Consider the following 16,252-nt stretch of genomic DNA (forward strand, 5'->3'; position numbering starts at 1 on the left):
GGAGCGGGTGGGAGGGGGGAGGAAGCAAAAGGAGAAGAGGTGAGCTGGAGGGGAGGAAGCAACATGGAGAAGGGGTGAGGGGGAGAATGAAGCAATATGGAGAAGGGTTGAGAGGTAAAGTGGGGAGGAAGGAGAAGGGGGAAGGGGAGAGAGGTGGGGAGGAAGCAGCATGGAGAAGGGATTAGCGGGAGAGGAAGCAGCATGGAAAAGGGGGAGGGGGAGAAGCAACACCGAGAGGGAGAAAGCAGTATGGAAAAGGGGTGAGCAGGAGAGGGGGAAGGAAGCAACATGGAGAAGGGGAAGGAAGCAACATGGAGAAGGGATGAGCGGGAGAGGAGGAAGCAACATGGAGAAATGGTGACCGGGAAGGGAAGAAGCAACATGGAGAAGGGGAGAGGAGGAGGGGGGGCGGGGGGGGGAAGGAAGCAGCATGGAGAGGGGGGGACTGGGAAGGAAGCAGCATGGAGAAGGGGCGAGCGGGAAAGCAACATGGAGAAAGGGTGAGTGGGGAAGAGGGGGCTAAGCAACATGGAGTAGGGGTTAGGGGGAGGAAGCAACTCACAAGGGCTTCCTCACAACCCTGGCTGACACCAGTCCAGTCTTCAACCCCTCTAATAACATCGAAGGAATAGAACACGACATCGGATCCTGGCTGAAGTCGGCCAGCGACCTCTTTGCCCCCTTGATCAAATTCCCCCCCACTAGGCATCACAACTCCCACAGGTGGTTCTCTGATGACCTTAAGCAACACAAATTAAAAACGCAACACAAATTAAAAACGCGCCTGCTGGAACGTATTTGGAGACGCAATTATTCCAACTCAGCCAGGCAGTCTTACATGACTGCGCGCAGAGAATACAAAACTGCCATTACCCTAGCCAAAACGGAACACTTCTCCAACAGGATCTCGTCAGCAGTCAACAAATCAAAGGAGGTGTTCAAAGTCATGAATGAACTTACTACTGACGACAGAACCCTCCCAGCCCAGACCCCTACTCAAGAAGCATGCGACACCCTCAACCTCTTTTTTGTGGAAAAGATTGCAAAAATCAAAAACTCTATACCTCCCCTACCCCAGCCATACCCATCGGACACTTCCTCTGACAATCCCTCTACCCTCTCTACCTTCCCCGCCCTGAACCCTATCTCATTAGCAGAACTCGCCACGCGCGTGAAATCTGGCTCTCCTAATGACAGCTGTCCGCCATCTTTCTTGCGGAGTATCTGCCTCAATCTACCTGATTGTATTCTACCCCTGCTGAATGGCTCACTCTGCAGTGGCATCGTCCCTAGCTCTCTCAAGGAGGCCATCCTTGTGCCCCTCCTCAAGAAACCTGGCGCCGACCCCGCAGAACCGTCGAATTATCGCCCCATCTCCCTCCTTCCCTACTTTTCAAAATTAATGAATGCCCACGTCACCCGATGTCTGTCAAATTTTATCGAATCCTCTTGTCACCTCGAGCCCAATCAAGCCGGCTTCAGGCCTGCCCACTCTACTGAGGCCGTCATCTTGGCAGTCCTGGACACACTCAGTGACAATGCGGATGCGGGGTCTCCCCAAGCCCTCGTACTCCTGGACCTGTCGGCCGCGTTCGACACGGTGGACCACAACATCCTTCTCCACTGTGTCGGACAGGCAGGCATCCAGGGTTCCGCTCTTAAGTGGGTTTGGCCTTCCTGACTGGTAGAACACAGGCTGTCCGCCTGGGCCCCTACACTGCAACTAAAACCCCCACGACCTGCGGAGTCTCCCAGGGCTCCTCCCTCTCACCGCTCCTGTTCAACCTATACCTCCGGCCCTTGATTCACTCTCTCCAGAAATGGGACATCATTGTCTACAACTACGCCGACGATTTACAGATGGTCCTCCCGCTCAATTCTCCCCATGCCATCAAAACATTTCACGCAGTTATGATCCACATCCAACATTGGATGAACCAGAATCAACTGAAGCTAAACCCCGGGAAAACCGAGCTCCTCCTTCCTGGACTCAGCCATGCTCATTGGGGCCCGCAGTTCTGGCCCTCGGAGCTCGGCCACCCCCCAGTCCCGGTCAAATCAGTGAAGAGTCTGGGAGTAATTATCGACACCGAACTGTCCCTCAAAGGCCAAGTGGGTGCGGTAATCTCATCTTGTATGTACCAGCTCCGGATGATTCGCAAAGTTCGTCACCTACTTCCGCTCGCCGCACTTACCCAAGTTGTCATCTCACTTGTGCTTTCCCGTCTGGACTTCTCCAACTCCCTTTACTACGGTCTCCCACAATCTCTGCTACACCGCCTTCAGGTAGTTCAGAACCAAGCAGCCCGACTCATTCACAAAACCCCCAGATGGCAATCGGCCAAACCCTTACTTCACAGACTGCACTGGCTACCAATAGGCCAAAGGGCAGCTTTCAAGGTGGCCTGCCTCACATTCAAAGCCCTCCACGGTTTCCGGCCCCGCGTTTCTCAAATCCTTAATTACTCCTCATCATCCAACGCGCAACCTCCGATCAGCTCACCGTCATCTACTAGTCACCCCCAAAGCTAAAACCAAGAAATTCGGTGGTCGCCGCTTCTCCCACCTGGCTCCCGGGCTTTGGAATCTCCTCCTTCTCTCCATCAAATCCACCCCTTCTCTCCTGAACTTCAGGATATCACTAAAAACCCACCTCTTCCCTCCCCTTGGTTAAAACCACGCCACTCACGCTTTCTCCCTCACTCACTCTGTCTTAAAGAGCCAGGAAGCCTTTGGTGTCAGTGCGCTCTATAAATTGCACTTAAGATAAGATAAGATAAGCAACACAGAGGGGGAGGAAGCAGCATTGAGAAGGGGTGAGCGGGGGAGGGGAGCAAGCAACATGGAGGAGGGGTGAGAGGAAGCAACATGAAGGGGAGCAGGGGAGGAAGGAGCATGGAGAAGGGGGAGAAAGGGGAGGAAGCAGCATGGAGAAGGGGTGAGCAGGAGCGGAAGCAACTTGGAGAAGGGGTGAGCGACGCAGGGGGAGGAAGCAGCACGGAGAAGGGCGCAGCGGGTGGGAAGAAGCAACACGGGAAAGGGATGAGTGGGAGGGGGATAAGCAACACAGACGAGGAGGAAGCAGCATGGAGAAGGGGTGAGGGGGAGGAAGCAACATGGAGAAAGGGTGAGCGGGAGAGGAGGGAGGAAGAAACACGGAGAAGAGGTAGGTGGGAGAGGGAAGAAATAGTATCTCAATCACAGTGCGATGAGTGGACAGACACTAATCAAGAGGAAGCAATCTGTGCTTGGACCGTGCTCCACAAAAAGAAAAAGAAGTGACACCCAGCACACACGGCCCAATTTGGAAGTAGCAAAGAAGAGGGACAATGAAGCAAACAAATTATAAGTAGTTAGTGGGTTGCAAGTCATTCATTGTAAATAATATTCTTCGCAGCAACAGCGCATACGCTGTGGGTAAGCGTGATCAAAAAACGACAATCTTGGATGCTGGCCCAGTTTTTGAGCCTAGAATTGACTGTGATGGAGAGTCACACCCATCCGTCTGAAATGTACTGCTTTGATAATATCGATTATTGTTTTGAATCGTGCCTTCATACTTTTTTCGTATCACTACGAGTTAGGATGTTGTGATTGCATCGTCCCACTCCCACTGCCACCCGCTTGCTGGTCTCTGTATTTGGTGTTTAAAATGAGGGATAATTTAAGGGTGTTGTCTCCACGTTTTATATTTTAGAATATAAGAGTTTGACGAACTGTAGGGCTACATACAGTACGATTAGTTCTACTGAACAAAAATGTTTTATATGCAATATCGTGCGCCATTTACTTTTCAAGCAATAAACACACTGATATCTGTGCTGCTTCCTGGGGTAGTGTGTTGTATTTAAAAACGGTGTTACTGCGCCATAACTGGTGAGGACGCTTCTGGGATCCTGCACATCCCATCTCCCTGCTGTTAACAAAGCTCAGCATCATCTTTACCCTTGTGGGAAGCGCACATCCTATCTGTTTCACCCTGCCTGTACTAAAAGCCTAGCAGAGAATACAATATATGCGCACTACCTAAGCATGTTAACATCACCCTGACAAGTCTGGGCGTATGGCGCACACTTCATGGGCACTGGAGCATTTCGGGAACTGTGGGGTGAGGGCCACCCTCCCACAGCAGGATTTCAGCCAAGTCTGTGTGTGCAAAAATGTAATCCACCTGTGTCGAGCCAATGTTTGTTTACTGGAGTGCCAAGTAAATGTTGTGTTTGCTTTGTACTTTTCCTCTGCAGGTCACGTTTTACACTGGATTGTTAATGCGTGATTTATATGCTCAAGTTCAAAAGACCTTTATTCGGGTTTCATAAAATCCATAAAAGTACAACAAGAACGCAATTCATTTACACAACAATACAATCCATAAAAACACCACAGTGAGAACAATTCATTTTCAAAAATGCAACTCTCATAAGAAAGTTTTCAGGGATTCTCCATCATTTTACGTACGCGTACTATTAATCTCAGAAAAGTGCTAGTGCGAAAGATTAGTTTGTCTGTATCCAGGGAGAATAATAATGAACAAGATTCCCCCAAAGAAAGGGGTCTTAATTTTCTAAAATAGGGAGTTAAAAAACAATTAATATATTTTAAATAAAATTTACAGAAGAATAGGAAGTGGATATCGTTCTGTTTACTGGTGCCATCACATGGACATGGGTTATATTCTACTGTATGATAATAACCCAAGGGGAAGGCCAGCAAGAATTTTACAGAACCGGCCCTTAAACGAAAGAGCAAAGATCGTTCCCAATTAGACATGGGGAGAGTGAGGTAGAGTGGTAGTGGATACCTACACAAGTCATTCCCCATGTATGTGACAACAGAAGATTTGAGCGATTCCCTCCCCATTCTTTCTAAATTAAAAAGTGCATAAAGTGCTTGTTTAACCACAACCTTATCTTTAGGCTCGATTCTGGTTGGTTCGGAGAAAAGGTCGCCTTTATCCACGGCGCGCAATGTGTTAAAAACTTCAGCTAACCAAGGTATTAGCAGGCCGTGGTCACATTTTAGGCAATCTTTTATGATGTTTTTTGTTAAAGTTGCTGAGCTATTTATCCAGATCCTAATCCAGAATAGGGCTGGTCTAGCTCTAATAAAGTCACAAACATAGGGGAGATTTAATTCTTTATGACAAATGAATTCAGAAGCGGAGAAAGGTGCGCCCAATATTTTCCTACAAAAGCGATTTTCCTCACGCTGAATCCCTGAATTTCTCCCCGAACCCCAGACCTCCCCCCCATACGTGGCTACAGGGATGCACTGTAATTTTTTAAAAATTTCAATGGCTCTAGTGGCGCCTATTCTCTTTGGGCGTGGGAGGCTCAATATGGAATTGGTGGCTTTCGAGAACTTGCCCATGCCCACTCCATGAGCCGTTCGCAGCGAAAACCAACCCTAGGTACGGAAAAGAGGTTACAGATTCTAGTTTATCTGAGCCTACATTTATAGTATTAAGCTTCCTTTTCCCAGGTCCACAAGACATGATAAAAGATTTTTTTAAATTTACATGCAGATCTAGTGTCTCCATATGTTGGACAAAAGTTCCAACAAGCAGACGAAGAGCATTAGGGGTGCGGCCCATAAGGACTGCATCATCTGCGTATAATAAAACTGGTAATGAATTCCCCTGAATAGTTGGGACACCTCTCGTCACTTGTTTCAAGGCTTTGGCAAGACCGTTAATATAGATGATAAATAGCAGAGGTGCTAAAACGCACCCCTGTCTAACCCCCCTGCCTATTTTTATGGGTCCAGATACATCACCACCAGGCCCAATCCTAACTTGTGCTTTGAGGTCAGTATGAAGGTAAGCCAGAAAATTTACAAAGGCCTCATTTTACATCTATTAACTAGGTCAAAAGCGGATGAGAGGTCCATGAATGCGAGATAGATTGGGCTTGATCGAGCAACATTATACTTATCAATTATCAGCTTTAAGTTTAAACATTGCTCCACTGTGCCCACACCACTCCTAAATCCCATCTGGCACGGGTCCAGTAGGTCTGTATCTTCAGTCCACTCTATCATCCTATTGTAAATAACTCGCCCAAGGATTTTTAAAGTGTTATCCAAGAGCGAGATTGGACGATAGTTAACTGGGTCTGACCTATCACCCTTCTTAAAAATTGGGACTATGATGCTAGTGGCCCAGGTTTCAGGCATGGGCACCATTGGCAGGCTGTTAAAAACATTAAGGAGAATTGGTGCCCATAAGTCCGTGCTATGCTTGATAATATCTATGGGAAGTCCATCAGGACCAGGGGCCTTGTTGCCAAGGCTCTCTCGAATAGCTGTGACTACCTCAAGGAGGTCAATCGTGATTTATATGCTTTGTGAGAGGGTCGGGGTGTTTAATGCCACTGTTCAAATGTACTCAAACCCCCCTAACCTCTGGCCTCTCCTGCACACAGGGTTACTTACACCCAATGGCCGGATCCCTGCCCACAACTCTGATGGGACACAGGGTCTGCTTTTCATGTCACTGATAAAGAGTTCGGGCTGCCTGAACCTCTTTTGAAACCAGCACGGCCAGAGGGCGGCCTGAAGAACTCTTGCTACCCCATTACAAAATTACAAAAGACCCCAATCACGACCGGCATGGCAATAAAGACTGGCTCTGCCACCCTTACCAATTTTCAACCCATAACTCATGGCCAGCTCTTGGAATTAATGATGAGAGTCAAATTTGGCTCCCCACTGGATATCTGTCCCCCTCGTATCTTGAAAGAATGCTTTTCCACCTATCCAACCCCTGTTCTTGCCCTTCTAAATGACTCCCTCTTGTCGGGCATAGTCCCGTCCGCTTTCAAAGAAGCCACTGTCATACCTCTATTAAAAAAACCCGGGGCGGATCCTGGATGTAAGGCAAACTACAGGCCCATCTCCTTATTGCCTTACTTGGCAAACATTCTAGAGGCACACGTGGCGAAAACTCTCTCTAATTTTTTGGAGGAGTCCTCCTGCTTTGACCCTCATCAGGCTGGATTCCGGCCTGCACACTCTACGGAGGCAGTGGTCACTGCAGTTTTGGACACACTTCAAGACTCCCCAGGCCCTGGTGCTTTTGGACCTGTCGGCCGCGTTCGACACGGTCGACCACAACATCCTGGTCGACCGTGTCGGACAGGCCGGCATACAGGGCGTGGCGGCCTGCTGGTTGAGGTCCTTCTTGGAGGATCGCTCCCAAGCGGTGCGTCTGGGGGACTTGATCGGTGTTAAACAGTCCATCCCATGTGGAGTGCCACAGGGTTCCTCCCTGTGACCCCATCTTTTTAACATATACATACTCCCCCTTATACAAACCTTGAGGGACAAACAGGTGAGAGTTTTTAATTATGCAGATGACCTGCAGCTACTCTTCACCATTGATAATTCCGAAAAATCTATGAGTCATTTCCAGTCAACCATGAGGTTTATTAAATCCTGGATGGATCAAAATCAGCTGAAACTAAATCCAGGTAAAACCGAACTGGTACTGACTGGGGACAGTGCTAAGTACTGGGGTCCTCACTATTGGCCTTCAGATCTGGGTCAAGCTCCGCAACCATCACCATCGGCTAAAACGCTTGGAGTCATTGTGGACAGTGACCTTTCACTAAAAGCACAAGGGGGACAAGTGGTCTCCAAATGCTTTTACCAGCTAAAAAAAAATCAGGAAGGTCAGGCGACTATTAACGCCAGAAGCTATTACCCAGGTTGTGATCGCCACTGTTCTGTCCCATCTGGATTACGCGAATGCCATCTACTTGGGTCTCCCAAACTATTTACTCAAGCGTCTCCGGATGGTGCAGAACTATGCTGCTAGGTTGATCCTGAAGCAACCAAGGTGGCAGGCGGCGACTCCTCTTCTCATCAAGCTGCATTGGCTTCCGGTCATACAACGTTGTTCCTTCAAAGCAGGTTGTATGATCTTTAAGTCACTACACGGCAAAAGCCCTAAATTCATTAATCAATTAATCACCAGATACGTTCCCTCCCGTAACCTTTGTTCACTCCACCTAGGCCTTCTCCAGACCCCTCCCTTTAAACTTAAACGTTCTGGTGGACGTAGATTTGCCATATTGGCCCCCTGCCTATGGAACACCTTTCCCCTGGAAATCCGGTCCTGCCAAGATCTCTTACCTTTCCGGAAAGCACTGAAGACCTGGCCTTTTAGACAAGCTTTTTAATCCATCTTTTCTACCTTCGATTGTGTTACTGTCAATTTTAGCGCCAAGAAACTAATCAGTGTTAGTGCGCTCAATAAATGATTTAATAACATAACATAACATTACACCAAACAAGGGCTCTGCCACTTGCTAGAAGAGTTCAAAGACCCTGCGTGTCCACAGTTCCTTGTCTCTGCAATGTCTCGATGTGGAACTTCGACCTTGGGCACTTGACCTCGTTGACACTTTGAGGGTACAGTTTTGTGGGACGATTGGTTGGTGCAGCTTTTGGAACACCCAAACCAGGGCCAATTTGGGAGATGTTGCTGTATTATTTAAAGACTGGAGCTCGAGACGAACGTTGGTGTCATTTCTGTACTAAACAAATATTTGATAATGATACTAAACAAGTGTTCTACTGGTTCCACGTGGATTGCTATCGATTTCCACCTTAGATCCCCCACATTAGCTCGGTGTGTTATAACGGAGCTAGTTTTCCACCTGCTCCCCGAGGTAGGAATGTGAGGGTGCTGGTACCCTCAGACTCCTGACTGCGGGCTGTGCCTCCCCAGTGTTCACACCAAGATCCACACTCGGCAACTGACGTGGAGCAAGGTCACCCAGACTCGGTCACTCGGTGTGGGGAAAGAGATCTTTCGCATGTTTTGCAATTGTGATTTGTTCTGAAATTAATCAGAACGTGTAAAGTAGAGGCGATATATATTCTGAATGCATTTTCACATGTTAAGTGTAAAAAAGAAACAAAGGGCACTAGCCTTTGTGTACATGTGCACAGGTGCCAGTCATACTTTATTAACGTGGCATCTGAGGTCTGGACAGGCCCACACAGCACTGCGAAGGGATTGTGTTGAACAGGTGTAACAAAGAATGTTACATCTGTGCATGGGGGGCTGCGTGGGATAGTTTCACGATAGCAAGGTATCCGGTCATGCCCGAAGTCCTTTCAATGTGGTCTTCCAAAGTAACACAGAGGTATAAAAGCACTAACTTACAAACGTATTACCTCCGCGCCAAAAATAAATAAGACCCATGTGCCAAATGATCTGAGCCACTGCAATCTGATTCCATTTCCATATAAATATAATGTCACCGCCCTAGCCACATAATCAAACAAAAAATACTAAGAAATAAAAATAAAAAGCACCACACCTAGAACTGTGCGTGGGCAGATACTTTGCAAACATTAGCTAGTCACCTTGGAATTGCTGTATTCAGTTGTGAATCTAGTACTAATAAGGGGGCACTTGTCCCTCCCGACCCTATCAATGTATATTAGCAGATTATTTACATTTGCGTAGCTTCGGGGTTTAATGCAGTTAACTACATATAACCTCGGTCACATACTTCCATGCTGGAGTGGGGAAGGTCAGCCAGAATGCGATAATACGAGGAGGAGCAGAGTGAGGGGTGTCCAGGAGACGCAGGCAAAGTCTGTATGTTTCTGATAAGCATTTTCTAATTTTTTCGTGCTGAGAGAACAGCCCATGATTGGTATTCGTTAAAAACCACATTAGTTCAGAAATGTTTCTTTAAGGAAATGTCAATATAACGTGTCATCGATTTCAGGCCAATCAAGGATGAGGCTGTAGCAAGCGTGGACCACCTGACCACCTACAGTTGGGGGAAAAAGAACTATGGTGCTGGGTCACCTTTGTTTTCTGCAACTTCATGTAGGTTCTCATGAGTAGTCCTAACTGAGAACAATACAACATTGGGAACTGGGTAATTTTAACGCATATTACAACTTGAAACTGAGTTAGGTCTGCATGTTTCCAATAAATGGAAAATCATGTGAAAGCGTCTCTCCTTAATATATGGACTGGCGCCTAAATAGTGGCTTATGGCTAATATCTTAGCAGGTAAAATTCGGTCTGAAGCCTTGTACTTCACTCAAAGCCAAGCAGACAAGGTAGTTCAGAGTTTTACTTGGAAAATGTGGCGAGGTGTTTTCTGCAGCAGTGTGTGCAACATGCTTGTGTGCAGAACAGACATTTGAGAAAAGAGTCACATTCTGAAATTTAAAAAAGGAAAGAATTACAGGATATCTTTGCCCACTTGCAAAGTTCAAAAGCTGCGAGAGCAACACATGCTTTAACCTTCCGTGGGGTTCTTGGTCCAACCTTCTAGATCAAATGTGCCGATTTTGTAATGCTTTTGGAGGATTACGTGAGATTCCAAAACCAGATGCAGACCACTTCCTTAGGATTGAGGATCTGCTGGTCTAGCAGAATTTCTAACCACTGCTGACACGAGCAAGTGACACTGGCAGAAGGACAGCCCTGTGTAGAGAATACCTTTGAGTGTGCCTCTCGCTTCTCGGAATTCAAAGATATGCTCTCCGCTCACAAATACACCACGCCATCATCCAGACAATGGCAAACAAGATTCATGAAAGGACTGAAGATCGTGGACTTGATTATCCTGGTATGTAGTCACTGCTGAGGAGAGCATTTCCTGTAGCTGGAGGCAGCACAGAGGAGGATTCCAGGAGCCCACAAGTCTCTGGGTGAACCATTCCCACAGCATCAGTGGGCAGGTTATCTAGAATCTATATGGAAAGAAAGCTAGTATGGCAGGAGCACTTCTCTCAACAAATGGAGACTGTACCTATAGCTAGATGCTGCCCCATCAGTCTCATCCTACTCTGCGTGTCTGGTATTAGATTGGAAAATGCCTTTGATACTCTTGGATGTTCTTAAGAAAACTGGGCCGGGCTGTGTAACAATCTAGTGGATCAGAATATTGTAAATCGGGCTGACTGCCAAAAATTGGCCCCATAAAAAAATTAAAAAATCGCCAGGGGAGCCCATTTCCACTGTAGTTGCCCTAGCTATTGGCTGGCAAACTTCAAAAACTTGAGGAGGGGTGGGGCATCCCCGTAGAGCCTGAGAATCACAGTCTCGCTACAAGCTGATGATTTGAAAATATAAAACATAGATATCCGTGCCAACACCACTATGGTGTCTCGCACACGGAGTGACTTTAAATCCCTTTCTGGATTGCGAGTCTTCTCTTCCAAATCGTGCCAATTTCACCTATGCCCCTCTTCCTCTGAACATAGAATAAAGGTGTGAAATGGGGTAATCATGTTAGAGAGCTCGACATTATGGTACCTGGGGATAGATATTTAAAATGTTGATAATATAACGAAAGCAATAGACTCTTCGGCCTCAAATTATATTACCAATAGCAACAACAATGAAAACTTGCCCTAGATAAAGAGATTATGTTGCACAGTTTACACGGAAATTCTAGAATCTGAATAATCGGTTTTGTAAATAAGACGGAATGGTGGGCAACCGGAACTCAAATAACAGCACGTGCAGAGTTAGTGTGACTACGTTGAACCTTCCGACAGGCCAAGGGGGCCAAAATTCAATGGGTCACCCATCGGCTGGGTGGCCACTGGCAATCTGAAGAAGGGATTTGGGCACTCTTACCACCAGGGATAAATTGCTAGAATTATTTCTGCCTACGTTTACCTTGCCCAGAGACTATAATCCATTAAATGGGGATAGATTTGAAGAGCACTGTAAATTGCACCACAGGTTACCACATATGCATCCGTAAAATCACTGAAGAGCTTTCCCAGCTCCAGGGACTCCCAATAGGGCTTCAGAATCGTGTGAAAATTAAGAAATTAATTTCAGAGGGAACCGATTTCAAGACGGCAGATTTATCCCATTTGATATACTTGGGTATAGTTAGCACCCAGGGCAGTTTTTCACACATTGGCAGCTCGTCCTTGCACTCCGGTCACTCTGGGGCATAACAAACACAGAGCTAAAAACCCACTCCCTAAAACAGACGCTATGAACACCTTTGGTAATGGAAAAAGCTTTAATGCCATGGATCAAAAGCTCGATTCACTACCATGCTGGTAACCCAGTGGGTCTGATGAAAGACAAATGGGAGACATATATAGGCTGTGCTCTCAGAAAGAATGCGAGAAACGGTTAGCTTGCCCACAAAAAAATCTCCTGCAATGCCAAGTTATAATGCCTATAATTTTAACATCCTTCACCGGACGTCATGGAGCAGACGTCAAACATGTTTTGGGATTGTCTTGTTGTGGGAAGTTACTGAAGAGAAATCAGCGAGGGGGTATAATCCACTACTAGTCAGTCTAAAGAGTTGCATTTCGGGCCTTCACCAAGGTCCAGAGACTTGCAAAGCTGAGAACATGTTTTTAGATCTAGTCTTCCTGATGGCCAGAATATCCATTACAATTAAAGGTACCACCTCTCCAAGGGATAACACATTAGTATGAGAGATTTGAGCTGTGCACAAGCTGAGGTCATCGCTGTTTCCAAAGAGGCTAGAGACCTTACAAAATACTTCATTGTAGATCTACCGGAGGATACGTTATTTACCTACATGGATGATATCAGGGATGACACGAGACCAAATTTGTTCTGTTCATTACATTCCGCTTGACATATGTGGCATATATAACAAAGCAGGGGGTATGGCAGATGTATTTTTCCTCAACATGGAGCAATGTATGTTGAATTTCCCAAATTTCACAATTTTAACTTTGGTAAGGAAGGAGTTCCTGTGGAGATGGTATTCAACATATATACCGCAAAAGCCCACATGCATGCCACCCCTGAACAATAAATTATTTAACAGCCAGGTTAGGTTAATCGATATTTACTGTATTAATCATATGGATTACAATAAAAATGAAATAAAAGAGTAGATTTGCTATCATCATAAATATATGTTCGCAAACTCGATAAAATATACCATATGGCTCATAAATATAAAATAAGATATGATTAAGATTAGCTAGCACAAGACCTTAACAATTTATAGGCATGGTCTAAAAATGTCAGTAATTTCATAGTAAAACATTTATATTGAATCATAAAACAGCACTTGACAGCCACGGGGTACATCTTATTTTTGCATCCTTAAAAATCAGACGAAAACATATGGTTTCCTTAAATTCAAAGTTTTTGGACAAGTGCACCGTATATACATGAGGGTTTCTATTAACCGCCAGGTGAACTCTCCACCTTTTTGCGTACCAGCAGGACAGAAATTGGAAGGAGAAACGTATTTACGCCAGGCCTGGTGGCTTAGTGGACTAATGCGTCAACTGTAGAGGTCTGTATTCTATCTCATGGTCACATGTTCAAATCCCAGCAGGTGCACTAAGCCGTTCATCCTTCTGAGGTCAATAAAATGAGTACCATTGAGTTGGGTAACAATAAACATCTGTTATTCAGTGCCAACATTTGCTTTACAAATACATGTTATGTTAACATGCTCCCTGCGGGTACCACAAACCCACAGTATCTAGTTCGTTAGAGGTTCTATGAACCTGGTATGACAGAGATGCAAGGACACAATTTGTAAAGTGCACTACTACCAGAGCGGACTCCAATTTAGGCTAGTCACCTTGATCACATAAGTGCCTAGATTGCCAACAATAATTCAATGAAGCACGATACTGGAGTTGGTCTTCAGTCCTGTGGCAAATACAAAGTACAGTAGGAGTGCTGGGCAGTTTTTCCAAGTCAAACATAAGTTGCAGCCATTCCTTTTAGGCTAAACCTTCTTCACGCAGACCAATCACAAGGGTGCCCGTGGAGAAATCATTCAGGATTGTTTTGCCACTCTATGAATGGGTTTGGAACCTAAGATGCCAAGTAAGAGGTAAAAGTATGGGGATCTCGCTCAGACTAGGGGAGGCGCATGAATAACCACCCAGACACCCAATAAATTAATTCGAATGCAGGACATAATCCCTTCTGTGACCATGAATCCTCACCAGCCATGCACTTTGCATTCTGGTACTTATTGTTTAGTTCCTCCGCGTTTATAAATGCTTGGTGATACATGTTGAGCAAAAGGCTAAATAAACAGACCTGGATAAACTATTCACGTCAGAAATTAACTTAAGCTCTTCAAAATAAAGGCGTGGATGGCACACGAAAAAGGGTAAAGCAGGGCAAGTAAGAAGGTGGAGATTCAAAGAAGTAAAATCATTCTAGGCATGACCGAGAGGAATACAAGGCCACATGAATAATCAAGCTGGGCAGACACGTGGAGAGGTGCAGAGCAGACAATTGGGGGCAGCGCATATGTAAACCATGAAAAGGGGGTGCAAACGTTAGAAGGGGGAATTACAGCAGGCACGAGGATGAATATCAAAATCTGAGTCAACCATGGGCCAAGTAGAGATTGACAAGTACCAGACGCCTCATCACTACACCCGTCCCCACTAGCTGCTCCTGACCACTCCCCTTCTTGATCATCCCGCCTCTATGCACCCCCATACATTTGTATTTAATTATATAGCGCTTTTACCCCTGACAAAGCCCCCGATTCGACATATGTCCACACCCCGACACCTAATCGCCAGAACCAACACCTTACTCTGGGGCACCCAATCTGCCATCAAATTGTACTCTACTTTCCCACCACCTTACGGTCGTAAACCACAACTCCGCCACCAGCTTACACCACCCCCATCCATACACGAATGCCCCCTTTCACGACAACCCGCTGCCTCTGTAGAGTGGTCCAGCGTTCTCTGCCCGTTAGAGGCATTTTGATAGTTGATCCCCCCCTCCCCAAATAACTGCCCTCTCGCCCAACACCGCACCCCATCACAAGTCAGAGAAAGGCTTCCAGGCAGACTCCAACGGCCCGGGGAGCGCCGGTGACAATCTGTGCAGTTTACAGAGCTATTCAGTGCATAAACAATGACAACACGATGAGGCTGAGCCCAGAGGCCACATGTTGAAAACATACAACGATGAACAGTTAATTGTGACATACATTATTCTAACAGTCGTGTGGGGAAAATGTGGTTTTAAAAGTTGTAGGAAACTTTTGGATTGTAATGGGGCAGCGTCGTTGGAGTGGCATCGCCCCCTTCTCCCCACCCCACATGTTCACTTACTTCCGACTGTTTCTGTCCCGGGTGGGGTGCCGTTGAAGTTACGAGGAGGGAGTGGCGGACACTCCGGGGCTGTGTCAGGCTCTGCTTCCGAGAGGGCTGTTGGGAGCCTCACCGGTGATGGCGAGGGGGCTGCTCCGCTGCTGCTGATGAGGGGGTGCTGGAGGCCCCCGCTTGTGGTGTCGAGCGGGGGGCTGCAGGGGTTGGGATCCTCAGACAGGCAGGCGGGCCCCTCCCAGCGATGGCCACCTTGGCTAGGAAGCAAGGGATGAGGAAGTGGCTACGTCTCCAGCAGCAGGCGGAGAGAGAGGAATGTGCCTGCAGGGGAGGCTGGGCCGACCGTGGGAGGGGCGGGCTGCGAGAGGTAGGACCAGGCAGAGGGGGAAGCTCAGGCGGGGAAAACTGACGTATGAGAAGGCAGGCCCAGGGAATGACAGGGGAGAAGGGGCAGGGTCAGGGAAATGTCCAGGCAGTCTGGGGAGGAGGTCCAGGCAGACAGCAGGCAAAGCAGCAATCTGATGCGGTAGGACAGGCCAGAGGGAGCGCTAGATAGGAGGGCGGTCCAGGGAAGGGACACATGCCAGGGCAGGCCCAGGCAGACTGCAGGCCTGTGATGTTTAGAGCGACACAGCACCGGGCATTGCACGGAGCTGCCTTCTAGCAATAACCACCCTCAGCCTTTTGGAGAGGCTGGTGTAGGCGAAGGCAGGACTAACCGGTTATACGAAAGGCCCAAGGCGTAACTGTGAGGGGCTATTCAATATTGTAACTCAACTGCCGATGGGATGTGTATATGACTTCATTTTGAAAATATTTGAAACGAAGCGCTATGTAAACGCTGCAACGGTTCAACGAAAACGCATGACACTACGCTCCCCATGAAGCAAGCAGGAAGCACTGCCTGGGGCTTGAGGGCGTGACCCGGAAGTGTCTGTTGTGATTAGATACTTGAACCGGAAGAGGATGGTGCCGCGCCTTTCTGTTCTTAACGTGACGTCTCGTGCTCCGGCGCGCGCTGCCTTGTCGCGCGGTGGCGATGCTGTTAGCCGGCCGGTTGTCATTATGGCACCGCAGGATTTTTTTGTTGCTGCAGTGTTATATTGCGCGAACTCGTCCCAAAGCCATTGGAGCGCTTTCCACGAGCACCAGTTACATACAT

The 16,252-nt window shown here is 47.2% G+C and overlaps 1 protein-coding gene across 2 annotated transcripts in view; it reads right to left on the minus strand.

The window, feature by feature from the left end:
* Nucleotides 1–16,026, minus strand: part of CORO1B (coronin 1B) — a 189,317-nt gene extending 173,291 nt beyond the window's left edge. Inside the window, exon 1 of one of the 2 annotated variants that reach the window (XM_085651644.1) lies at nucleotides 15,097–16,026. The gene's annotated coding sequence lies outside the window, so the exon portion shown is untranslated. The remainder of the gene's footprint in view (nucleotides 1–15,096) is intronic. The other variant, XM_085651645.1, reaches the window with a different exon arrangement.
* Nucleotides 16,027–16,252: the final 226 nt, after the last annotated feature.

Source organism: Triturus cristatus, chromosome 4_1 (assembly GCF_964204655.1).
Source record: "Triturus cristatus chromosome 4_1, aTriCri1.1, whole genome shotgun sequence".
In the NCBI taxonomy this organism is placed as follows: domain Eukaryota; kingdom Metazoa; phylum Chordata; class Amphibia; order Caudata; family Salamandridae; genus Triturus; species Triturus cristatus.